We start from the raw sequence: 27,806 nt of genomic DNA, 5'->3' as shown, positions 1-27,806 counted from the left end.
GACTTGCCGATCGCATGGTCAGCGGTTCGAATCCCCGCGGCGGGGTGCGCTCCCGTCGTTCGGTCCCAGCGCCTGCCAACCTAGCAGTTCGAAAGCACCTCCGGGTGCAAGTAGATAAATAGGGACCGCTTACCAGCGGGAAGGTAAACGGCATTCCGTGTGCTGCGCTGGCTTGCCAGATGCAGCTTGTCACGCTGGCCACGTGACCCGGAAGTGTCTGCGGACAGCGCTGGCTCCCGGCCTATAGAGTGAGATGAGCGCACAACCCTAGAGTCTGGCAAGACTGGCCCGTACGGGCAGGGATACCTTTACCTTATGCTAACCACACACACTCCATTGGCCACCATTCTGCATCTGACTGAGTCTGGAGGAACTCATTTTGGAATTTTTATTTAAAAAAAAAAAGATTTCACAATGCTTAAGAATGCCACCCCATAGTCTAGTAGAAACAAGAGCATTTCTTTACACAGCTTTTTATAGAAAAGGGAAACAGGAAGACAGAGTAACACTGGCAGAGTTTAAGGGGTGCTATAATTATGCATTCATTTTTGTGTGTGTTTTTCTTTGACAATCTGGGCATAACTCCTAAAGCAAGCAGTCACTATTAAACTACAAAAGCAGCAAAGGAGCCAATGAAATTGAAGAAATAACAGTCTGCTGCAACTTTTTGCAGTTCTACTTACGGTATACATGTTTGCAACTTGCCAGTTCTAATTTCAGTGTCTGCCGCCACCTCCCTACAGAGTGACAACTTGTTTCCCTATTCCAAGTCCAGCCCAATTGGCTAACTTCTAGAGGTTTCCAGCTGTTTCTACTGTTTTCCAAGGAAGAACATTTGATGTCAAAATGCAAACTGCTAGAATTTCCTTTCCTGTAGAGGTCCTTTCCAAACCAGTAGAATACCAGGTCTTTGTTCTCTTCTCTACATGCAAATGTTAGGAGCCCTACACCAAGGCTCTCCATAAAACTGGAGTGCCACTGGAAGGAGAGCTCCAGGATGCAAGACATTTTCTTTACCCTTTTCTCTAAAGGGAAACACTTCCTCTCTTCCTATCCACCTCCACACCACTAACTGATAAGATTCCATTCTAAAAAAAACACCATTCCATTTTACAACAAAGAACATCTGCCTAGTCATCCTACTGTATGCCTACAGTGCCAGGAATAAGAGCAGGCATCACTGTTTTCCAAGCTGCTGCCCTTGGAAACTCATGGGTGGTTGTATATATATTTGGTTGTTATACACTTTCCCAGAAAAGAACTTGTTTAGACTTGAAAATACTTGTTGATTCCAACTTAATGTGCTTTGCATGGTAGCCCCAGTCACCCAAACATCCCATTTTATGAAAACGTGCCAACATTCATCAGACAAGCAGCCATTTCTAGCACTTGAGAGTCTATGTATGCTTTCATCAACAAATATGTTACTCTACTTCAGGCAGTAACCGCTTTCCTCACCACATCAATTAAAAACAAACAAACCACACACACTAGTAAATTCCTAGAGAGGTAGCCATGTTGCAGCGGGAAAGCAGAGTCTCATTTAATAAAAATTATAAGAATCTAACAAATAATTATAAGGGAATGGCATTAGAACTATTCAAAATTGTGATTTTAAAAATCCCATGGCACTTTAAAGACTACCAGATGGATTGTGGCATACATTTTTGTGGACTAGAGCTGACTTCGATTGAGAAAGTGAGCTCAAGTCCATGAAAACGTAAGTATGCCACATGTTGTTTTTATGTGTGCTGTAGCAGACTAACAGCTACACCTTTGGAATTGAAGATCTGGAGTGTATTTTTTAAAATTTCATCTTACCCACGAAAAGAACAAGCACCTGGAAGAATATCTATTAATGGATGTATGGTACTGCAACCAATATATTTTTGTGGATGGAACAGAGCCATGAAGATGCCACCCATCCACTTTGAATCCAACTCTTCCCCAAAAACTTTCATGGGAAAGCTCGTGTTTAACCCTTGCATAGGACGTGACAAACTTGTTTTGCTCTTCAGACCACTCTAGTAGAATATTCTGCTCCCTTCCTAGAAATAAGAAATAGTACACCTAATCTATGCCCAGAATATTGAACTAAAGCCTATACTGCGCCTAAACACAAGGGATTTGTGAATGCTTCATCATCTTAGCTTTCCTCATCTTCTTTTCTCTCTGCTAATAAAGGGAAAAAAGATGGTTCAATTCCTTCTTAACCCTCATACAGCTGAAAACTGCCAAACCTAAATAGCCTTTTCAGAAAAAGATCCATTAACCACGAGGACCAGGCAGGACCTTCATGTGCAAAGGCAGGATAACGCAATACCAGATGTAGGGAAAACAACAACAAAGGAGGCCTGTTGCCTCTCTGCCCCGCATTATGAGCTCTCCGGAGACAACTAAATGACCATTTGTTGGATACAGGGTGCTGCAGGGAGATGAAATATAAGATGAAATATTGGTCTAATCCAACAGGCTGTTTCTTCTATCATGAACAATTAAAGTAAACCATTTCAAAATGAATAAAGTGGGGGGATAGTGGAAGAGAAGGAGACAACAAGACAGGAACAGATCTATTCTCCTCCAAACAAAAATACCTGAAGTTGGGGAAGGGGTCCCCTTTTGCCACCATCCAAAGAGAAGCAAGTTCTGTTATTTGAGCCAACATCAGAGAAGATTTTGAGAAGCTGAATTCAGTTTGCTGTTACAGAGACTCTCTTGGGTCATCCAAATAGCCGTTGACAATCAGCTATTCTTTATTGTTTATTATGAAGCCTTTGCACAGTAATGACCCGTAACCTTGTGTATTTTCTTAAAAAACAGTAATCATGCTGGGCTACCATCATCTATTTGATACTTATGTGACTTTTCCTACCTGTTTATGACTTGTTTTTAAAAACCCAGCAACAATGAAAGGCCCATTATTTGAGGTGACGATAAGACTTGAAAGAGACATCAAAACCATCATCTTCACACTGGGATGGTTTGGGCCAGGGGAGACGGGAAGGAAGAAAAGAGAGAAGATCCAGAACAACAGAACAACAGGACCAACTTTTGAGCAGTAGGATGAGAGCCGGGGGGGGGGGGCGGAATGCAGGTTGGGCAGAAAATACATAAAGTGGGAGGGAGGAAATCACAGGAGGGGAAAGGAGGACTTTTAAGGCACCCTCAAAGGGAAAGCTAACTAAGGACCTCGCCTTTCCCCTTTGGAGAACCACCATCTTGGGGTGAAAGATTCACTTATCACCCTTACACCCCCAGCTTTCCTCACAAAGCTGCATGCATCCCTTCCCACCACCACTTCTACCCATCGCATTGTCTTCACGACAACCCTGTGGAGTAGGGCCAGGCTGAAGGTGAGGTGTGTTGTTTTTGTTGTGGCCGCATGTTTTTCACAGATCACGGACAGACAGCTTTATTTCTATTAATGTTTAATTGTTTAAAGTGACAATTTCTCTGCTTTATAGCTATTAAACGTTCCTAGAACAAAGTGACTGATGCTATGTTTTATAGTTTGTTATAAGAAAAAAAATGCTCCTTTATCCCTTATGGGTATCCAAGTGCCCGTATAGAGTCCTTATGTAGGATTTCTATCCATAGGAGAAAATAACAGAGGCCAATCAGAGAATATTGGGAAGCAAAAGTTCTTAGTAAACCACCTGGAGTCTCTGTTGGGGGGCAAAGGCAGGGTATAAATCAATATATAACAACAACAGCAACAGCGGTCAAATTCTTGGGGAGGGATTCATGAGTGTAGCCAGGGGGCAGGGGAGTTTACCCTCCCCCCCAAATAAATCAAGTAAATAGATAAAAATATTTAACTAAAAGTAGAAATTCTGAGATTTTTCTGAGCACTTGGCGTCAAAAGAAAGCCATTCAACATACATTTAAAGAAGACTGGGAAACGTTTATTGAATACATGGAAAACAACTGTAGACAGCTGAAAACGTTGGCAGCATTGAGATAAATTCGATCTTTGATGGCTGTAAAAGTGGAAAACTGATTTGAATGGTTACGGTAAAAATTCGCAGGTACGTGTATAAGACATGTAAAATGGAAAGAAGGGAAGTCATTGGATCATTTCAAAAAAAATTTATTTGGAAATGTAAAACTTGAAAATTTAATAAAAATGATGATCAGGAAAAAAGGAAAAGCCATTTGAAACCGCTGTCGTTGGGACACTTCGCTCTGAAACTGTTAGAGAGAATCACACAGAGGATGGTGACAGGTGGGTGTCCCGTCTCTCTCCCCCCGCCATTCCCAAAAAAAAATAAACACACACCAAAAAACCCCAACGTAAATCAACGGCTCCGCCCAGGGTGGGATTCGAACTCGCGACCCTGCCATCGGAACCGTTAACGCCACAAACGCGCACGCGCAAACCGCCTTTCCTCCGCCGCCGCAGCCTCACCTCTTACCTGGGTAGGGGGTGTTGGGGGGTCCTGCCTCCTCACAAGAAATCCGCGCCAGAAACCGGACCCCTCCCAATAAGGCGAGGAAGTGAGGGGGGAGAAGTACCACAAAGTTTAAACGAATAAAAAGAGAAGAAAAAACGTCGACGGAGGAACGGAGGCTTCGAGAGAAAGACTAACGACCAACCGCCTCACGAGCTTTCTGGATATCGGCGCGCGCGAGGGGCGCCGCGCGAGCTTTTATAGGTTAACTCCCGGCCGAGGGCCACGCCCCCTCGCTCGCGCCCACCTTTGAATGCAACGCCTCGGGCGTGGCCACGCCCTCCTCCCGCCCACTGGAGGGAAGACTGGACCACACGCACGTCTCTCTTTCTCTCCCCCGCGGCTCCTCCTCCTCCTATTCCTAGCCACGCCTATCGTTCTAGCTCCGCCCCCGCCCCAATCTCTCTTCGCACCGCTCAACCTGTTGCTGCGCGGCGCCTCTTCCGCGGACCTTTTGCGCGGCTTTTTTTCCCGCGGGCATCCGCATAAATGCAGTTTTCGCTTGCTTTGCATGTTCACAGCAGCCCTTGAGGAATCCTCCTCTTCTTGCAAAATAAGAGATTGCAAAATAAGCAACAACTAAAGCGTTGCAGAGAGAGGCTTGCAAACTTTGCAAGGCGATGCCTGCCTGCGCCCGATTGTTTGGAAAAGTTTACCCCTTCCCGTTGAATTGAACCGGGAGTTACTCCTGAGTAAGCAGGCAGAGAGGGTATTGCAAACAAAATAAAAGCATAACGACAGCAACTGGGCATGCAGAGAGGATTGCGAATTGGAATTCAGGGCCTGCGCGCGCTTATTTTAAGAAATCATCAGTTCTACGGGGGAGATTTAGCTCTCGAGTAGAACCAAAAGCGAGGAGGATCGGGGCTGCACATTGTTATCATTCAGGTTATTGGAAGATCCCCACCGTAGCATTCAAGTGGGACTTGCCTACGAGTAAACGCGCCCAAGGATCGGGCAAGGCAAAAGAAAAATAGAAAGCGCTTGTGTGGAGCGGTGTGCGCGTCAAACTTTCCAGGATTTTAAAGTTCCCCGATTAAGCTCTTCCTTTGATACCGCATGTGTGGCAGGTGAATGGTGCATTTTAACACAGGCATTTTAATTTATTCATCTGTTGCACTGTATACCATGTTTTGCTCCAAGAAGTGCATCGTGGTCTAAAACCATAGAATTACAGAATTTTAGAGTTGGAAGGGACCCTGAGGATCATCTAGTCCAACCCCCTGAAATGCAGGTGTTCCTTTCGGGGACCGAACCTGCAACCCTGGCATTATCAGCACTGAGCCCTAACCAACTGAGCAATCCAAACTGTGTAGCTGGTTCTCCGCTCTCTCCATTTTATGCTCATAACCACGCTGCGAGGTAGGTTTGGCTGAGAGGCAGTGGATCACACAGGGACCTGCCAATCACAGGAAGAGGCTAGTTATGTCCCCATCCTCCCTGCTGAAGTTTACAAGGGCAAAAATGAGGCTAAGACGGGAGGCAGCAGCCAACTAACACCACACACACACACCTCCCACTGCCCAGGCCAGCTAGAAGTAAAAAGGAACTGATAATATCCTGATTCTTGCCCAAAAGCATCTTAAAAAACCAGCAGTGGGTGCCAGGACAAAATTTAAGTGTATGGGTGGTGGTGGTGGGGAGTATGAAAATACACAATTCCTTGCTGGACAACACAATATTATACTTTCCTTTCAGTATTCCTACTTTGGGGACTGTGCAGACTGTTTACATATCCTGCTATTGGCCAGCTGAGGGTTTTTCCCCCCAGGGTAGCAAGAAGGGAAGCAGCCATCACTAAGTGTTTGCTCTGATTTTAAAGAGAGTTGTCCGTGCAAATCGTGCCCAAGTGGCCCTGCAGAGTTCCTTGGAATTAAATGTTCCCAGCAAGATGCTGGCAACACCACCATCAAATGTGATAAAGATATATATAAGGTAAAGGTAAAGGTACCCCTGCCCGTACGGGCCAGTCTTGACAGACTCTGGGGTTGTGCACTCATCTCACTCTAGAGGCCGGGAGCCAGCGCTGTCCGCAGACACTTCCGGGTCACGTGGCCAGCGTGACAAAGCTACCCTGGCGAGGCAGAGCTGCACACGGAAACGCCGTTTACCTTCCCACTAGTAAGCGGTCCCTATTTATCTACTTGCACCCGGGGGTGCTTTCGAACTGCTAGGTTGGCAGGCGCTGGGACCGAGCAACGGGAGCGCACCCCGCCGTGGGGATTCGAACCGCCGACCATGCGATCGGCAAGTCCTAGGAGCTGAGGTTTTACCCACAGCGCCACCCGGGTCCCAAAAAGATATATATATGTGTGTGTGTGTATATATGTATATACATGTATACATGTGTATATATATGTATACACACACACACACACACACACACACATCTAGTAGGCAGGAAAACAATTTTTTCTGGAAATATTTTATCGGTTCTGATAGCGCAAATCTTTAAGAATCCTATCGCAAGAGGGATGGCCACCAACTTGGAAGGTTAGGCAAATTCACAGAGGATAAGTATCAAATCCTATTGCATAAACACGCAACAACGTAGTTGAATTCTGTCCAGAATCACCAGAGTCCCAGCTAAGCAAAGCATTTTTTTACAGATTAAATCAGAATGGCTGCAATGTATTGGCTATGCATCGGTGTCTGACAATGACATTTGTATTCCACTTTTTTGCTCCAAAAGGCCCCTAAAGCAGTGGTCAACATATTGGTACAAAATGAGAAGTAAAATAAACAGCAACTGATCGGTATAAAACAGCAAAATCAGCAAGTGCCCACTCATTTCATGTGTGAACCGTGTTTTGTGGCCTCACGGCAGACACAGATCCCCAACAACCCACGTCTCACTTGGAAGCCAAGTTAACTCCTCTCCCTGTAGTCTCAGGAGCAGCTCAGCAATAAAACAGCCGGTGTCAGTGAAGCGCAGACCTAGTGATCACAGCCACTCTTCCCAGTGGGTCTTGCTCCAATGAGGCAGTTGCGAGGACTGGAGGATCCCGCCTTCCCACCGCTCTCTAAGTCTCCTCCTCCTCATCCTGAGACTCCTTCATCTTGTCTGTCTTTGCCCTGCCCTCTTCATACCTCCTTGGGTTCTGGGAGACCACGTGGAGAGGGTAGCTGGTTGCTGCAGGAGGGGAAGACTCCCTGGCTTCTTCAGAAGGCCTCATGATCTCTGCCTCTTGACCTCCCCTTCTCCAGCCTCTACTTCTGCCTCCAATTCTGGATTGCTCTCTGCCACAGCCTCTTCCCGCTCACTAAACCCTGTTACCTTCAGCTTCCAACACCTCCTCTGCCCAATCTGCTCCCGACCACAAATCATCATCTCATCATCAATCCACTGGCTCTGAGCCTTCTTCCCCTGGGGGTTTCCTTTGGGGTTCCCCGACTGGTGCCCCTCACTACTCCTCAGCATCCAGTCAGTCCTTGGAATCTAGATTCCCCATCAGGGCCCGCGTCGCACTGTCAGTCTCAAAACAAATAAGCTCCTCCACACACACATACACACACACACAACCCGGGAAAGTAGCCATTGCTGGCTGGGCTAGCTGGCTGAATTTTCCAACTCCTCCGATGCGCAGCTCTTCCGCCGATGTAGCAGAAAAGATCGCCACCACCTCCCAGCCTGTGGCTATCTGCTCTCAGAGAGAGGAAATTCCACAGCTTCGGGGGCCATTGTCAAAAAGGCCATGTTTGCTTTCACTGTCAGTTGGGTCTCTGATGATGGCAGGACACAAAGCGAGGCCTCTGCTGAAGGACTCAACAGAGGGGCAGGATCACATGGCGGAAGAGTGTAAGGTGCCATGTATTCATTTCCCTGACTGAACAAACAAACCTTTTTCGCCCAAAGCAAGCTGTATGCCCTCTCCTCCTTCCCCAGTGCTAAAGCTCTCTGAATTATAAGAACAACAACATAGGTGGTGGGTCAAGGCACACTCTGGCATGAGAATTAGAAACAGATCTGGAGGAGTAATGGCAGCTGAAAATGATGGAATATGCAGAGGTAGCAGGGTAAGAGAACAAAAGGAATAGAGGAAATAAAATATGCAGTTAATTTTGAAGGTACAAGGAACCATGGAAGGAGAAGAAGGGAAGTTGCTGGATGTACTGTTGTGGAAAATGTATACCTGAAAATTTTATATAGATATGAGAAATAGAAAAGGATTTGGATTCCTCCAGATTCAGACTTCATCCGTGGCTGGAAAAAATTCCTCTTTGGAAACCACAAATGGAATAAAAGTTTCCGCAGTGAAAACAAAAATAATATTGTCTTGGTTTCGGGTGTTATTACTAATCCAGGTCAGTAAGAATTCCTTTTGAGTTGGGACGGGAAGAAGATGACTTCACTTGAAACTTGTTCCGAGATCTGTTAAATCTTCACTTACTCCTGGGTAACAGCTAGATGTGGTGACAGGTAGGTAGCCATGTTGGTCTGCCGTAGTCGAAACAAAATAAAAAAAATTGCATGCACACGAAAGCTCATACCAATAACAAACTTAGTTGGTCTCTAAGGTGCTACTGGAAGCTAAATGTGGTAAGATGCTTCTAGGAGGATATGGGACCTTGCCCCTTGCAGGCAGCACACCGAGCGAGCAGGTCTGTGCCAAGCGAGTGAGGGCGTGCGCACCGTTCCTGCCAAGTGTCAGCTCACTTTTCCCTTTTAGCCTTCTGGCACCCTGCAGAATTCGGCACCTGCAGGGTAAAAGGGAAAAAACTGAGCCGACGCTCAGCAGGAGCGGCACACACACCCTTGCTCACTCAACGCGCTCGTTCGGTGTTCCCCGGACTCTCACCTGGCGCCCTGCAGAACATGGCGCCCTGGCACCCCGCGCCACTAACCTCAATGGGTAAGACGGGCCTGGCCAACTGAATAGAAAAAGTTTCTGCAACAGTAACTTGAGGAATAGAAGATAATGCACAATAATTATTTTCTTCACAACATGGAGATGAGCCTGTTGGCTGGTTTTTATTTTATATATATTAAAAAACAAACCAGTTTTCAAATCTAGCAAGTCCCTTGTGTTGTCCCCTTGACAGCTTATGTTGTCCCCTTGACAGCACATAAAGGTAAAGGGACCCCTGACCATTAGGTCCAGTCGTGACTGACTCTGGGGTTGCGGCGCTCATCTCGCTTTACTGGCCGAGGGAGCCGGCGTACAGCTTCCGGGTCATGTGGCCAGCATGACTAAGCTGCTTCTGGCGAACCAGAGCAGCGCACGGAAACATCATTTACCTTCCCGCCAGAGCGGTACCTATTTATCTACTTGCACTTTGACATGCTTTTGAACTGCTAGGTTGGCAGGAGCAGGGACTGAGCAACGGGAGCTCACCCCGTTGCAGGGATTCGAACCGTCAACCTTCTGATCGGCAAGTCCTAGGCTCTGTGGTTTAACCCACAGCGCCACCCGCGTCCCTATGTGCTTATGTGCTTATAAGCAACAGCAAATTTCTGAGGGTTGTCAACCGAACAGAGACAAATGCCTGGACCAGGTTGCTCTGCGTGGAGATCACTCACCAGAAAAACAGGGGGCAAGGCTCAGCTGTTTTCATTCATTGGCTGTGCATCCTTGCTGAACAGTCAGCCCTTGTGCTGGGCTGGGCCACTACAGCAGGCAAACATCTAATGCAAGGATGGGAAACGTGTGTCTCTCTGGATGTTCCTGAACTACAACTCCCATCAGCCTCAGCATGCCTGGTCAACGGTCAGGGATCATGGGAGATGTAGTCTAACCACATCTGGAGGGCCACAGATTGCCCATCTTTGAGTGCAATTCCTTTCTAGGCAGTGGCAGCAGTGGGAAAAGTTGAGCTTCCCATTTTGTGAAACCTCCCCTTGCAAATAACAAGTCTCCAAAAACATTCAGCAAAAGAGATTTCCGCTCTGTAGCTATCACGAGCTGCAAAGCGGCAAGTCAGATTGCAGAAAAATAGATGAACACAGAAACTCTCCCCCATTAGGATATTTTGCTTTTTTTAAAAAAGTTGCACCATTCACACCCAACACAATTAGCTTCTCTGCACAAGTAACTCTGGAGTTTTCCATTTATTCATAATGATGCTGCGGTTGGCGAGTGTTTAACTAGACAGCATATTGCAAGTTGAATGAGATGTTTGCTCAGCCATGTCTCGGTTAAACACGAGTCTGTTATGGGGACCATACTGTTTACAGAACATGCCACCGTTTATGACTCAGCATGGCTTCTCTTGCCACAGGGAGACAATATAAAACGCTGAAGATTCACTCCATGGATTCACTCCACTCACGTGAAAGCAAATTCAAGGGGTTTCCATGTGCCAACCACATTTTAAATTTCCAGCACCATGAATGGAAGAGGGAATTCTCATTGCTGTTTGGGTCCATTCATGTTGTTATACAATATTTAATCATCATAATTTTATTATTTGTCCCCCGCCCATATGACTGGAAACCCCAGCCACTCTGGGCGGCTTCCAGCATATATAAAAACATAACAAAACATTAAAAACTCCCCTATACAGGGCTGCCTTGAACCTCAGTTTGGGAGAAAGGTGTGGTAGAAATGCATTTGCAACAACTTGTTGTCTGACATTCTGGGCTCCTTTGGGAGGAAAGATGGGATGTGAATCTAATAAGAAAGACAGGTGTCTTGATTTCATCGTAAAAATGTTTGCAGCGGGGAAAATTAAACCCCTCTCTAGTGCCATGAGCCTGAAGTAAATCCTACTCCTTGCTAAAACTGCTCTTTTTAAAAAACAACAATGCAGGATTTCCTCTCGAACCATCTAGTTTGAGCCTAGCCTGTCACCATAGCCTGGGGGGAACTGACATCTACACATCAGATCAATTGCCCTTTTAACAAACACCCATTGCAGATCCGTAGAGGGGAGGATGACCTCAATTACTAGCATCGAAATAATTTCACTATGGAATCAAAACCTGCCAGGAAAACAACAAGAACAACACTCCCTCAAGGGCTGTCATGGCATGCAAAAGCCCTGTTCTGCTCTTGAGTCAGAGACTCACCTGCAGTTGCTCACGTACCTGCCGAAGAATTTCCCACCTCGAGTTTTTAAGCCAAACCGCTTCCGGCAGGTTCTCCTGACTAGTTTCAGAAAGAATTTGCAGGAGGAGGTGTCTGCTGCTTCCATTGCTGGCTGATGCAGAGGAGGACCAGGAGGAAAAAAAAGGTCTTCTAATATCTACCAGATGGTTCAGGAGTGCTGTCTGTGCATCTCTTTGAAAGCTACGCTGTAGCTCTTTGCATCAGGGGCACCTGTGCAAAAAACCTCACACGCAGCTCTTTAGCCCGATTAACAGCTTGCATTGTGGGAATGCTGAGCCCACAATTTCATTGGCTGCCTGTGCCACATTCACAAAACAATGGGCTATGTCAACCTCTGCCTGGATCCTCAAAAAGGGGGTGCTATATCTCATCTCCTCAATCAATCCAATATACATGCTCTTTTTCTGGAGTAAAAATATGCAGGAGAGCCTGGAACAGAGAGAAAAAGAGAGAGCCTTTTCTCTTCCTCTCTCATAATAGTATATTAACCCAATGAGGGCATCCAATGAAGGGGTGGGGAATCTTTGGCTTCCTAGATGATGATGTTGTTGTTGTTTAGTCGTTTAGTCGTGTCCGACTCTTCGTGACCCCATGGACCAGTGCACGCCAGGCACTCCTGTCTTCCACTGCCTCCCGCAGTTTGGTCAAACTCATGCTGGTAGCTTCGCTAACACTGTCCTACCATCTCGTCCTCTGTCGTCCCCTTCTCCTTGTGCCCTCCATCTTTCCAAACATCAGGGTCTTTTCCAGGGGGTCTTCTCTTCTCATGAGGTGGCCAAAGTACTGGAGCCTCAGCTTCAGGATCTGTCCTTACAGTGAGCACTCAGGGCTGATTTCCTTAACAATGGATAGGTTTGATCCTCTTGCAGTCCATGGGACTCTCAAGAGTCTCCTCCAGCACCATAATTCAAAAGCATCAATTCTTCGGCGATCAGCCTTCTTTATGGTCCAGCTCTCACTTCCATACATCACTACTGGGAAAACCATAGCTTGAACTATACGGACCTTTGTTGGCAAGGTGATGTCTCCACTTTTTAAGATGCTGTCTAGGTTTGTCATTGCTTTTCTCCCAAGAAGCAGGCGTCTTTTAATTTCGGGGCTGCTGTCACCATCTGCAGTGGTCATGGAGCCCAAGAAAGTTAAATCTCTCACTGCCTCTGAACTACAACTCCCATCAGTCCCAGCACTCCCAGGGATGATGGGAGTTGAAGTTCAGCCCCGTCTAGAGGGCCAATGATTGCCCACACATGATGAAGACTCTGCATGTGATGCTCTCCGTCGTTCCTGAATTCAATCAAACTTTCTGTTCACTCTGTGTATGGCTTGCTCTCCTCTGCTGTTCTGCCCTGACGTGCTAGCATATTATATTAAATTGCAAGCACAGAACTTTCAGGGTAGGGTGGTCAATTGCACCAAGCTTCCTTTTCAGTTAAATTAGATGTGGGGGACCTTTGGCCCTCCAAATGTTGCTGAACAACCAGCTCCCATCGTGCCTGGTCATTGCTTATCGTTGCAAGCATTGGTGGGAGTTGTAGTTCAGCAATATATGGAGGACCAAAGGTTCTTCACACCTTATTGTAGAGGCTGGACAGCTATATCTATCTATTTATCTATATAGGCAGCTAAACTGGTGACTGGCAGTGGTCGCCGGGATCATATAACACTGGTCCTAAAGGATCTTCACCAGCTCCCAGTACGTTTCCAAGCACAATTCAAAGTGTTGGTTGGCTTTAAAGCCCTAAATAGCCTTGGCCCAGTATACCTGAAGGAGCGTCTCCACCCCCATTGTTCAGTCTGAGGTCCAGCTCCCAGGGCCTTCTGGCGGTTCCCTCACTGTGAGAAGTGAGGTTACAGGGAACCAGGCAGTGGGCCTTCTCGGTAGCGGGGCCCACCCTGTGGAACACCCTCCCAGCAGATGTCAAGGAGATAAAGAACTACAGTGGTACTTCGGGTTACAGATGCTTCAGGTTACAGACTCCGCCAACCCAGAAATAGTATCTCGGGTTAAGAACTTTGCTTCAGGAATAGAACAGAAATCGCACAGCGGTGGCGCGGTGGCAGCAGGAGGCCCCATTAGCTAAAGTGGTACCTCAGGTTAAGAACAGTTTCAGGTTAAGAACGGACCTCCAGAACGAATTAAGTTCTTAACCCGAGGTACCACTGTACATTACTTATATAAGGTCCCAACCAGAGAAGGATGGATAATGAAGATGATGGACTATGCTGAAATTGCAAAATTGACCAGGAGAATCAGGAACCAAGAAGACAAGAAATTTAATAAAGAATGGGGAAATGTTTATAGACTACCTTAAAGAGCACTGTAAACATCTAAAAACATTAGAAGGACTGATATAACACTTGTAATGTATGAATTTTATGGTTAAAATGGGATATAAACAAAATCTGGATAAATATTATAAGATGCAGTAGGAAAAGTTTTGCAATGGAAACCATGATGTGGCAGGGGGAGGTCTAAGGATTCAGGGAATCCCATATATGTACAAAACTGATTTTATTTGAATGTAAATGATATATGAAAAAACTGGGAAGAAAATTGGAAAAAAAAAGAACTGCATAACTTCTAGAAGACATATGAAGGCAGCCCTTTATCAGGAAGTTTATAATGTTTGATATTTTATTATGTTTTATATATGCTGAAAGCAACCCAGAGTGGCTGGGGAACCCCAGCCAGATGGGCAGGTTAGAAATATCAGCAGCAGCAGACATAGGCAAACTCCGGCCCTCCAGATGTTTGGGACTATGACTCCCATCATCCCTAGCTAACTGGACCAGTGGTCAGGGATGATGGGAATTGTAGTCCCAAACATCTGGAGGGCTGGAGTTTGCTTATGCCTGAAGTTGAGGATGCTGTAACTCTAGATTTCCTGCATCAAGCAGAGAGTTTGCCTGCCATGAACCGCCCCTCCATTCTTTTAAAGACATAACTGAGCCCACTGCATGTCAGCAAGTGTAAAGAGTCAGTTTGGTTCATGGGAGCGGCCCCAGGAACTCTCTCCAAGGCTTTCAAAGGCAGTCATGGGGCTTTGAATCACCACAGTGTGCAAGATGTTAGGATTGCCTTGCAGCACGTTGCCTCAGCTTTGAAGGAGTGCCTGGGTTGCAGGCAAGAAGTCAAGGCTTTCAAGTACGGATGAGTCACCCTGATTATTTCCAGAACACACACACAAACACACACACACACACACACACACACCTGCTAGACAAAGCTTGTCAAACCGAGGACCATCACAGCCAATAATGCAAAGGGTCCTTAATTTAGGTTTCCTTAGCGAGAGCAGTTCCTGAACCAACCTGATAAGCAAATCAAACACATACTTCTTTGTTCTTTTATTTTTAAAAAATCACATAAAATCACCTCTTCTGCACGGAATGCATTTGGTCTCTAAATAGAACAGGAAGGGAGTTCCTCTTCTGCACACTTAAATACAGGCAGAAATCGCTATGAATTGGGCCAAAGTCAGGACATTTGATAAGAGTCCGTGTGGCATAGTGGACAGGGCAGAGAGGGGACTTGGGAAATGAGCAGCTGAAAAAAGCAAGGTAATTACACATCAATGAACCTTAGCAGTGTGGTTCACTTGGCTTGCCTCTCCAAAATGGTATGGGAGAATGCAACAATGGAGGATTGCACCTTTGGGGGTGAAGTCAAACCATTGGAGAGTTACAGCGCCTGCTGTGGCTGTAGAGATTGACACAGGAGAGACATGTTTTGTTGCAGGTACGACAGAGGAAGGCACTCAGTTGTGCTGATGAAGATGCACAAGGGTGTTTCTTCTCTCTGAGGTCCTCCCAGCTTTAATTCCTCTTCTGGTCACTGCTATGGATGCATGACCTGTCTGTCTGTCTCCAGGCACTGCGGTTATCTGCAAGGGATTCCCACATGGTGGGGTTGATGTTGCCAGCCTTCAGGTCATGTTTGCAGGCGTTTTCAAAACACAGAGCTGGTCTGCAAACGGGCCTGGTGCCAGAAGCCATCACATCCTTGGGGATCCTGCCATCTGTGGACATGGTCTACGCACACTTGCTCAAAAGTAAGTCCCATCCATCTCTGTGGGACTTGCTTCCAAGTCAATGCGCTTAGGCTCAGCATGCGAGCTGGAGCCCCAGAGACACTCTTCCATGTGGCTTTTGATGAAGGCTGAGCCAGTTTTAACTAGAAGATCCATAGTTCACATCTGCCTTGCATGCAGAAAGTCCTAAGACCCTCATGTCTCTGGATCAGGGCCGGATTTAGGTTTGATGAAGCCCTAAGCTACTGAAGGTAATGGGGCCCTTTATATGTTTTGTGTGTGTTGAATATATGCTATATGGTAATTTATGGACCTAATAGGTATCCAAAGCCATTTGCACATGTTGCCATGCAATCAGTCCATGGGAAGATAAAGGTGGTAATTATTATTATTATTATTATTATTATTATTATTATTATTATTATTACTATTAATATTTTATAGCCCGTCCATCTGGCTGGGTTTCCCCAGCCACTCTGGGCAGCTTTCAACAGAATATTAAAATACAATAGTCTATTAAACATTAAAAGCTTCCCTAAACAGGTCTGCCTTCAGATGTCTTCTAAAAGTCTGGTAGTTGTTTTTCTCTATGACATCTGGTGGGAGGGCGTTCCACAGGGCAGGTGCCACTACTGAGAAGGCCCTCTGCCTGGTTCCCTGTAACTTGGCTTCTTCCAGCAAGGGAACCCCACATATGTGTTTCCTTTACATTCAAATGAATGGGGTGGAATAATATAATGACCACATTATTTACACAAGTTACATAATTTTGCCACGGTGCACAGTGAGCCACTTAACAGTTTTTGGAGGAAGCTGGAATGCAGCGGAATGGAAATAGCGCTGCAGATGAGAAACACAGAGCAGAATGGAAACTAATGCCTTCTTACTCCCCAAACTTTGCATTACGTTGTAAGCCCTTTAGGCAAGGGTGTGGCATTGATTCCCAGCTACTGACTTGGGGAATTGATCTGGAATTGCTGCTGTTTAGGTTCAATGAGGCTAGGGGCCACAGTTCAGCAATGGGTTTGGTTCATTATCCTGGAAAGGAAGTTAAATGTAGAGCCGACTGTATCCGAAAAAGCCCAAGCCAAGAATAAAAATAGGCTTTGGCCATAAGTGGCTGTGCAGACTTCCGGACTTCCACAGCTGTTTGAAGCTGTTTCCTAGTAGTAATGGGAGGGCAGGAGGAGTTTTCTTGCTTCACTATTACCAGTTTGACACCAGTTTGAAGGCTCCTACAGGAGCCCATCCATGCATTGGGAAAAGCACATGGCCCAGCCCTATCAGAGAGGACCATTTCAGAACGTATGGGGCACAGAGTCCGAATACCTGTGTTAGTAAATCAGAGTGATTTACTTGCACAAGTCTGCAGTCCAAACCATGTTCATCTCTATAGCTGGTACTTTCCTATTTACTGTTTCCTGCTTGGAAAGGAATGGTGACCTGCAAGTTTACAGGACTTTGCTTTTGCAAAACTGCGAGGGTCATTTTATGCTCTCCAGCCCTAGTCTCCTTACTGCAGTGTATTTGCAGCATTTTTCAGCAGCAGTGTGTTATTGCATAGTGTTCAGCAACACCCAATTCAAGCCTGTCCGCAAAGCTTGCGCTCAATTCATATAACCACGGCATTTCCCAGGCAGGAGTAGAGTTGCCATGTCATCGCCACAAGGACTAGGCTGAAAAACAAGCCAACTGTTGGGTTATTTTAGGTTGCAACAGGCTAGATTCTTGCTTCCAAGATCTTCTGGGTACTGTAGTTTTGCAATCAAACGAAAAGATCCCAGTTGAGTATCAAAGTGTTTCACACAGTTTCCACAACACAGAGTGCACCCGGGTTTCTTCATTCATTCCAGTGATGGACAACGGTCCCTTACCCTCAAGGGTACATTAATAATAATAATAATAATAATAATAATAATAATAATAATAATTAAAAAAAACTGGGCTCAGGATGGCTAACAACAAATTTAAAACACTTAATTGATGCAACAGAAAACAGCATAAAATACAGTATAAAACGTGAATAACAATAAATTCAGAATTCAAAAATCAGTTTAGGGGGGAAATCCATCCAATAAGCATTAGATGATCACCAGGGCTAGCTGGCTAAATTAGTCCTATTTGGGCCAGCGACGACACCAGGGGAGAATTAGCCGTGGGATCCCAGAGTGGGTAATCTTCATAAAAGGGGGAGGGGGAGGGAAGGAAGGGGAATAAAAAATCAGGCTAAGTTCAAATTGAAAGCCAGGCAGAACAACTCTGTCTTACAGGCCCTGTGGAAGGAAGTTAAATCCTGCAGGGCCCTGGTCTCATGGGACAGAGCATTCCACCAGGTTGGAGCCATCACTGAGAAGGCCCTGGCCCTGGTGGAGGATAATCTGACTTCCTTAGGGCCCAGGACCTCTAAACTGTGATTATTCATGGACCTTAAGGTCCTCTGCAGGGCATACCAGGAGAGGCGGTCCTGTAAATACATATGGAGAGCCTCTGGCAGAGAAGACCATCTGGGGCAGGAGAAACAAATTGCCTGACTCAGTATGAGAGCCAAACTAACTGTCTGTCTGTCTGTCTATCTATCTATCTATCTATCTATCTATCTATCTATCTATCTATCTCTATTCTATTCTATTCTATTCTATTCTATTCTATTCTATTCTATTCTATTCTGTCTATCTATCTATCACATTTATATACCACCTCTCCAAAGAGCTTAAGGTGCTGTAACTGGTTCACTGCTCCAATTTTATCCTCTCAACAACCCTGTGAGGTAGGTTAGCTGAGGGATCGCCACTGATCTAAGGTCACACAGTGAGCTTCATGACTGATAGAGGATTTGAAACCTGGTCTCCCAGGCAATAGTCCAGATCTAACTATCACATCACCTTGCCAACAAAGGTCCGTATAGTTAAAGCCATGGTTTTCCCAGTAGTGATGTATGGAAGTGAGAGCTGGACCATAAAGAAGATTGATCGCCAAAGAATTGATGCTTTTGAATTATGGTGCTGGAGGAGACTCTTGAGAGTCCCGTGGACTGCAAGAAGATCAAACCTCTCCATTCTGAAGGAAATCAGCCCTGAGTGCTCACTGGAAGGACAGATCCTGAAGCTGAGACTCTAATACTTTGGCCACCTCATGAGAAGAGAAGACTCCCTGGGAAAGATCCTGATGTTGGGAAAGATGGAGGGCACAAGGAGAAGGGGACGGCAGAGGACGAGATGGTTGGACAGTGTTCTCGAAGCTACCAGCATGAGTTTGACCAAACTGCGGGAGGCAGTGGAAGACAGGAGTGCCTGGCTTGCTCTGGTCCAGGGGGTCACGAAGAGTCGGACACGACTAAATGACTAAACAACAACTACCACACTGTACTGACTCCATTAACATAACTACTTGTTATGTTAGCAACAGAGCTATGCCTTTAAGTCAGGGGCGGAGAACCTCAGGCACGGAAATTGAATGCAGCCCTCCCAAGAAGAACTGTTATTTCAGGTTTAGTTGCACATGCTTCTTAATGAGCAACAAACAATCTAGAATGAACATACCGGACGACAGACACATTCCTCTGAAAGTAAGGAAGCAAGGCTGACTCATCCATGCTGCATTGGAAGCCAGTCTACGGTAGAGAAAGTGCATAATTTGCAATGCATCCGGTTCAAAAATCAAGACCTGGGAGAGACCTCAGAGGAAATAAGCAGCGGCCGGTTTTCAACCCAAAGTGCTTTGAGACAAAAGCGTTTCACAGAAACTCTTCCCCAAAGAGCAGGCCCACCGGTTACAGGGAAAGTGAGCTGGAAAGATCTAACTTTCAAGGGAAAGATGTTTGCAAAACAAAAGCATGTGTTTCCTCCCGGCCCCCACTTGCACTTCCTGCAGAAATGATGACAACCAGAAAGGTTTTCAAGGTCAAGCATTCAAGAGCCCTCTATCGAAAGGCAGCGGACCTGATTCTGATTCTGAAAACGTGGAATCTTCTGTTTATTTTGCCTGGAAAACCACAGACTCTGTTTCTTTGCCTCTTGTTACTCCTCTCTGCAAGTGTAGCCCCAGAGAGAAATGTTTGTAGTTTGTGCCTCTTGCTCCTATCGTTTATTTAAATAGTGTCTTATCTTAAGAGTTGGAAAGAGCCTTGCAAATCCATCTTGTCAACCTCCGTTGCTTAAAGGCAGGAAAACCAAAATAGCTGCTGCGGCAGGGTGGTTAGGATTGAATTAGGACCTGAGAGGTAAAGGTAAAGGGACCCCTGACCATTAGGTCCAGTCGTGACCGACTCCGGGGTAGCGGCACTCATCTCGCTTTACTGGCCGAGGGAGCCAGCGTACAGCTTCCAGGTCATGTGGCCAGTATGACTCAGCTGCTTCTGGCGAAACCAGAGCAGCGCACGGAAACGCCGTTTACCTTCCTGCCGGAGTGGTACCTATTTATCTACTTTGATGTGCTTTCGAACTGATAGGTTGGCAGGAGCAGGGACCGAACAATGGGAGCTCACCCCGTCGTGGGGATTCGAACCGCCGACCTTCTGATCGGCAAGTCCTAGTCTCTGTGGCTTAACCCACAGCACCACCCACGTCCCTAGGACCTGAGAGGCCAGGGTTCAAATCCCTACTCCTCCATGAAACTCACTGGGCGGCCTTGAGCCAGCCACCAACTCTCAGCCTAACCTACCTCAAAAGGTTGTAGTTGGGATGGAATGAGGAAGCGGAGAACCAGTCGCAACACTTTGAGCTCCTTGCAGAAAGGGTAGGGTATAAAGGCAAGTGGAACGGGTATTAATAGAGCATGACATACACAAAACAAAACGAAAACCTGGAATGAGCCGTAGCCAGATACTGCCTCCATATTCTCAACCCATCAGTCTGTAGAGTTAGAAACATAAAGGTTTGGATGGGTGGAAGTATTCTGCACCAGAAAACACATCCTCCCTCTGTAGAGCAAGCCTATAGACTAGTGAACGCTGCACATCAGCTCCTTGTCAGGTTTGTTTCAAAAAAAGCAACTATAGCATTTTCCCTATTCGCTGGAGTTTTCTAAATGGGAGCATTGTTTCTTGGGCTGGCAATAACATCCTCTCTGTCATTTGTTTGTGTTGATGTCTTCCTAACCCTTTCATTTTTGTTTCACTTAGAAAAAATCTATAATAATCCATGCCCTTAGCAGCGGGCATAAAGCAATTGAAAGCCACTATTCATGTGAAAGGAACAGATATATGTAACCTGTTTACATTTATTTTTTAAATTAAGTCTCTCAAATAGCACCACGACAAGGCCCAGTCGTGGCCGACTCTGGGGTTGCAGCGCTCATCTCACTTTATTGGCAAAGGGAGCTGGCGTACAGCTTCCAGGTCATGTGGAAATGCCGTTTACCTTCCCGCCAGAGCAGTACCTATTTATCTACTTGCACTTTGACGTGCTTTTGAACTGCTAAGTTGGCAGGAGCAGGGACCGGGCAACGGGAGCTCACCCCGTCGCGGGGATTCGAACCGCCAACCTTCTGATTGGAAGACCTAGGCTCTGTGGTTTAACCCACAGCGCCAACCGCGTCCCTGGTGTCAAAAGGCAGGGAGTTTCAGAGCTCAGGTGATAAGGGAACAGCTCCTTGCAAAGGTGGAACTGGCATTATATGGCCTGGTGAAAGTGCTGCAGTTTGATGAGATCAAATAGGCACAGGGTGGGGCAAGTTGATCCCTTAAGTAAACAAGTCCTCAGCCTCTTAAGTGTGGCATTTTGAACTTGGCCAGGTGGGGAATTGGAAACCAGTGCAGAATATTGAGCAGAGGCGTAAGAAGCAGGCAGGATCTCACACCTGTCAACAATTGTGCTGCAGCATTCAGCGCTAGCTGCAGATCGCAGAACAACCAGGGGGAAGCCCCGCACATGAATGCCTTGTGGTCATCCAGTGTCTGGACCAGCTGCCCAGTGAAAGTGGTTGCAGCATCCGAAGCTGGTAAGAAGGTAAAGAAGAGTTTGGATTTGATATCCCGCTTTAGCACTACCCTAAGGAGTCTCAAAGCGGCTAACATTCTCCTTTCCCTTCCTCCCCCACAACAAACACTCTGTGAGGTGAGTGGGGCTGAGAGACTTCAGAGAAGTGTGACTAGCCCAAGGTCACCCAGCAGCTGCATGCGGAGGAGCGGGGAAGCGAACCCGGTTCACCAGATTACGAGTCTACTGCTCTTAACCACTACACCACATTGGCTCTCCTCTAAGGATGGAGCTGGATCCCGGAGTCGACCCTAGCTGTACCTGGTCCTTCCAGAGGGAGTGCAACCCACTGGCCTGTTTCTGTGACACAGGAAACACTCACTCACAGAGCCTCCACCTTGCCAGGATTTCTAGAATCACAGAATCATAGCATTAGAAGGGATCCCAAGGATCGTCCAGTCCAACCCCCTGCAATGCAGGAATCTCAACTAAAGCATCCCTGAAAGATGGCCCCCGATCTCTGCTTAAAAACCTCCAAGGAAGGAAAGTCTCTACAGAGGGTGGTGAATACAGCACATGATATCATGGGCTGTTCCCTGAGCCCGCTAGATGACATCGCAAGGGATCGTTGCCTTAGGAGAGCGAGAAAAATTCTCAGGGACGATTCACACCCGGATCAGCACCTCTTTAATCTTCTACCCTCGGGCAGGAGATATAGAAGTATAATTAGTTCTACCAACAGGCTAAAAAACAGTTTCTATCCGTGGGCTGTTAGGCTGCTGAACGGAAAATAATATAGTGCAACTGACTTTTGGGGTTGGTGTCTTGTGCGACAAGCACACAGAGTGCAATGAGATTGAGTGTTTGCGGGAGGGAGGCTCAGTTAATTTCATTGTACACAGGTTGTACATTGACAATAAAGGTATTATTATTATTATTATTATTATTATTATTATTATTATTATTACCAATTTCTAAGGGAGTCCATTCCACAAATGACTTACGGCTGTTTACTTGTTTAGTATAAAAGACATTTGAGGCCCAGAGCCTCTAACTATCGGCAACCATGTTAAGAGTAGCACCATCAATGGGTTCTTTGCCATCTGGAAGACAGATGCTGTTTCTACAATTATGAACTCTTCACCCACCTAGTTACTATTGCATACATTTTACAACAGTGGGTGAAATATCCCAAAACAAGAATCCAGGGTCATGTGTTCACCACTTAATCAAGGTTGGACGCGGGTGGCGCTGTGGTCTAAATCACTGAGCCTCTTGGGCTTGCCGATCAGAAGGTCAGCTGTTCAAATCCCCGTGACGGGGTGAGCTCCCGTTGCTCTGTCTCAGCTCCCGGCAACCTAGTAGTTCGAAAGCACACCAGTGCAAGTAGATAAATAGGTACCACTGCGGTGGGAAGGTAAACAGCATTTCCGTGCACTCTGCTTTGTCATGGTGTTCTGTTGCACCACAAGCAGTTTAGTCATGCTGGCCACATGACTACAGAGGCTCACCTCTCAAATGCTCCTTTGCTGATACACTTAAAAGGCTGCTTGCCCAATGATTCAGAATAAATGCTATGAGGGTTCTTCCTAACCTATGAGCGAATGGATCCTGCACATGCAGGCGGAAAAGGCTACAATGGCATCTTTCTTTCTTTCTTTCTTTCTTTCTTTCTTTCGACAATGTCTTGCTTGACTTGGGCCAAAAATGTCAGCAAATTCCCGGCTTTGCAAAAACGATCTGGTTCTTTCAAGAGCAGCGGTGGTGGAGTTTGTTCTGGCCAGTTCTGAGCTTTGGAACAGACTTTGGCTCAAACATCTAGTAGTTCTCTTCTAGGCTCATTCCTTGCAAGGATAAAAGTCTTGATTTGCCTTTGAAGCGGGATGAGGGGAAATAGCCTTTTCGAAAGGTTAGCCAACGGTGCTTACTTTAAGAGTCCAACAATACTTATTTAAGGCTTCGTCCACAATTCCACAAATTATATATATTAGGGGAAGCGTTTAACCTTTAAAAAGGGGTGACTATGTCAGCATTACGGAAGGTTGTGATTTTTTTGGTATTTGTTCCCCTGGTATTAATTCTATGGGTTGCTGCAGGTTTTTATCCCCAGTGCTATTCAAGATCTCTATAAAGGGACTGGTCCATAGATTTGAGATGACACTCAGCTCTGTTTCTCCACAACATCTGAATCAGGTGAGATCATGTAGACCAGGGGTCAGAAACCTAAGGCCCATGGGCCGGAAGCAGCCCACAGAGGTCGTTTGACTGGCCCATGACCCGCCCACAAACTGAGTTGCCCGCTCACGCACTGCGCTAAAGCGGTGCAGCATGGCGTGGGGACTCGCTTCCATGGCACCAGCCCACGGAGGGATCTTCATGGGACCGATCGGGCCCAGGCAAGATAAACCTTGCTGACCTCTGATGTAGACCCTTGACCAGAGTTTGGATGCAGTGGATGAGAGTGAATAGACTAAATATTAGGAATAACTTCCTGGCCGTAAGAGCTGTCCAACAGTGGAACAGACTCCCTTGGGAGGTTGTGGACTCTTCTTCCTTGGAGGTTTTTAAGCAGAGGTTGGATGGCCATCAGTCATGGATACTTTAGCTGAGATTTCAGGGGGTTCGACTAGATGACCCTCGAAGTCCTTTCCAACTCTACAGTTTTATGAACTTCCATCACCCCTGACATTTGCATGCTGCGGCTAATAGGAGTTGCAGTCCCAAACATCTGGCAGGCCCCACATTGCCTACCCCTGAAATTAGGCTACATGACCCTTCTGCGCTGCAGAAAGGGAAGTCATGATGTACGGGGAAATAAATTTGTAAATGACAATATATATGAACATTGCACAGAAGTCTCAGGTGCTTATCGTTCTATAAAAAATGGAAATGTTTCATTTTGTTATCACCACCTCCCTGTCTCTTTCCTTGTTGTGACTGCAGACTCACAAAATATGGAAGGAAAGAGGAAGAGTCATGTGATATCCTGAAGACTAACAAAGTTTTTATGCCATAAGCTTTTTTGTAAACCAAAAATTCCATCAAAGAACTCCTCAATTCAAATGTGTCAAGGCGTTTTCCTTCTGTGCCTAATATTGCCAGATATTCCATTCAAATGTGTCAAGGCCAGTTGTCTTCTGTGCCTAATATTGCTAAAAATAAATAAAAAATCAGGTAAGGAGATGTATATTCCATTTGACAAAGGCATGTGTTATTTGCAATAGCGTATGGAGCAAGGCTTCAAGTTCCGCAGGACAGGAAGAACAGGAAATGTAGCTGGAACAAAGCTTTCGAGATAGCAGCGCTCCTTAAGGAACGCAAATATCTTCATAGGATAGGCATTTCCGATGGGTAGAAGCCAGGTCAGAAAAACTGTAAGGACTTTTAAGCACACGTGATAACAGAACTGAAAACAGCTCTGAACACACCCACAACACAAAGCCTCACGTAAGTCATCGCTGGCGCTCATTGAGTCTGGTAGGGTGGAAGGCAGGGAGGCCAACAGTAGGTGGCGCTAGAGCCCATGACGGGCAGAGCTATCCCGCTTCCTGGTTGTAAGAAAGAAGGTGGGAAGGTGGGGGCTTGCTGAGCTCAGAGTAAAGTTGGCAGGGCAGCGGCCCATTCATCCTAATGGACCAGTCTTCACTGCTTCCAGTATTTCACTGGTGGAAGCAGAGCTGTTCCCCATATCCCTTACATTGCCTTTAGAGCCTGTGGGTCGTAATCTGAAATCCAAAGTCTTACTGGGAGTTATGGGCCAGAGATGACGGTCGATCCCTGAACAACAGCAGCAGCTGGCAACTGCTTTTAGAGGGAAGTGTCCTGATCCGTCCTGCTACAATATCAGAGTGGCTGTTAACAGGATGGGACATGACATTGATGATCCAATTAGTGAGCCCTGAATGGATTACAAGAAGGCAGACAGGCAACTGTTTAGTGGGAAGATGGAATGTGTTTTATTATATTATGGAACAGTAAAACACAAGGCAATGTGCAGCCATATTAGGAAATATTGGGAGTACTAAAAGTATTGGATGATGATTATGATGATGCTCCTAAACATGACGGATGACTGGTGATTTTTATGTTGCTGAAACACAAACTTTAGGAGGGCCATAGCTCAGCTGTAGAGCATCAGCTTTGCATGCAAAAGATCTCAAATTCAATCCCTGGCATCTCCAGTTGTTGTTGTTTAGTCGTTTAGTCATGTCTGACTCCTCGTGACCCCATGGATCAGAGCACGCCAGGCACTCCTGTCTTCCACTGCCTCCCACAGTTTGGTCAAACTCATGTTTGTAGCTTCAAGAACACTGCCCAACCATCTCGTCCTCTGTCGTCCCCTTCTCCTTGTGCCCTCCATCTTTCCCAACATCAGGGTCTTTTCCAGGGAGTCTTCTCTTCTCATGAGGTGGCCAAAGTATTGGAGCCTCAGCTTCACGATCTGTCCTTCCAGTGAGCACTCAGGGCTGATTTCCTTCAGAATGGATGTGTTTGATCTTCTTGCAGTCCATGGGACTCTCAAGAGTCTCCTCCAGCACCATAATTCAAAAGCATCAATTCTTTTGCGATCAGCCTTCTTTATGGTCCAGCTCTCACTTCCATACATCACTACTGGGAAAACCATAGCTTGAACTATACAGATAGTATACGGTCCGTATAGTAAAAGCAACTCCGGTTAGGGCTGAGGAATAGAGCTGCTGCCATTCAGTGCAGACGACACTGAGGTGGATGGACCAGTTGCCTGACTTGGAATAAGGCAGGATATTAATAGACAGGATAGCAAATTGTTTTTATATGCAACAACGGCAGCAAGAATATTCTTGGCACAGAAATGGAAGCAAGAAGAACTACCGACGAAAGAGGAGTGGCAAATGAAATTAATGGACTACGCAGAATTAGATAAGATGACAGGAAGGATCCGAAACTTGCGGGACCAGAGATTCTTAGAGGACTGGAGTAAATATTTGAACTATTTGAAAAGCAATTGTAATAAACAGATTACGCTAGTAGGACTGCAAGAAGTTTTGTAAGGAGAACTATGCGGAATATTGCAATGAAGACTATGAAGAGAGTTATTAGTTAAGGACAACTAAGTGATAAGTGATAAGTGATAAAGATTGAAAAATCTTCAGAGGTGGCTGATGGAAGTCCAAAACATTGTATAAGATAAGAAAATATGTTAAATGATTGTTGGAAATTATATGGTAAAAAATAATATATTTTTTCTCATATATATGAGAGAGGTTGGGGTTGGCCTAAGGTGTGGTTGTTTGTTTGTGATTGGCTGTGGTGAACTTTGTTTTCATGTGTGAGTGGGACAGGTGGGAGTTTTTGAGTCAGGTTAGCCATATTGATTCGTATGCTATTGGTGGATTCTTGTTGTTGTCTTGTTGGGCTGTGTATATGATAAAGGGGAGCCATACTGTGAAGGCGTCTTCTTCTATTTGTCAGTTTCAGTTTATTGGTTAGTTTCTCTAATAAGGCTGTTTCCCATACTGTTTGGTACCATTGGTCCATGCTTACTCCTGACAGGTCTCTCCAGTGTCTGGTTATGATGTTTCTGGCTGCTGAGAGTAGGTGCGTTACAGGTGTGCCTTTTTATCCTCACTCACCTCACAGAGTGTTTGTTGTGGGAGAGGAAGGGAGAGGAGATTGTTAGCCGCTTTGAGACTCCTTAGGGTAGTGATAAAGCGGGATATAAAATCCAAACTCTTCTTCTTGTAAATATGGTGTTATTGATTTCCATTATATAACAACAAATATGAAAGAAGAAGAAAATTAAAGAAAAAAACCTACAAAACCAAAATCCTAATTTAACCTCCTCTCCTCTCCACGAAGGACCAGTCTATTTAAGTTTGCCGAAGTCCAAAAACCATCTGCTAAATAAATAAATGTGAACCCTCTCTCCTATAAATAGGACTTTTAACAGTGCTTATCATTGGCCGGATCATGTCCTCAATGCATAACAAACATCTTACCCATATCCTGGTTTGCGCCCTCTGAGCGCAACTTGCCTGGCAGCAGAACGAAGTCGAAAAGTTTAAACAGTGACTACATTTTATAACCACCCTTTTCATTAAATTGGAAGAAAAAAAAGGAGGAGGACGAAAGGAGAGGCAGCAGAGATCAAAGTGCCCCACCATAAATGTTAATTGCAGTCACACACTCGAATGTTCATGGGCGTTTGAAACGTTTCCAAATAAGACATTGTTGTAGCGGGGTAGGGGTGAGGGAATGGGACGGAGCAAGCTAATCATTTGCCGAGCTTGTTTACTTTGTCTCAGGCTTATCTGGTAAAGATTTCAACTACTTTCATGGCCGAGGTGGAATTCTGACCCTCTTTAAGTCAACCCGAGTTGG

The 27,806-nt window shown here is 45.8% G+C and overlaps 1 protein-coding gene across 4 annotated transcripts in view; it reads right to left on the bottom strand.

The window, feature by feature from the left end:
- Positions 1-27,806, bottom strand: part of NDRG1 (N-myc downstream regulated 1) — an 82,577-nt gene that overhangs the window by 41,687 nt on the left and 13,084 nt on the right. The window contains exon 1 of one of the 4 annotated variants that reach the window (XM_053395270.1): positions 4,409-4,561. The exons of 1 other annotated variant lie outside the window; for it this stretch is intronic. The gene's annotated coding sequence lies outside the window, so the exon portion shown is untranslated. Of the gene's footprint in view, positions 1-2,240; positions 2,265-4,408; positions 4,562-27,806 lie in introns of those variants that run through there. 2 more of the 4 variants (XM_053395267.1, XM_053395265.1) reach the window with 2 other exon arrangements.

This window comes from Podarcis raffonei, chromosome 7 (genome assembly GCF_027172205.1).
Source record: "Podarcis raffonei isolate rPodRaf1 chromosome 7, rPodRaf1.pri, whole genome shotgun sequence".
Taxonomy (NCBI): domain Eukaryota; kingdom Metazoa; phylum Chordata; class Lepidosauria; order Squamata; family Lacertidae; genus Podarcis; species Podarcis raffonei.
The sequence above is the reverse complement of the archived record's forward strand: the minus strand, read 5'-3'. Positions and strand labels throughout refer to the sequence as shown.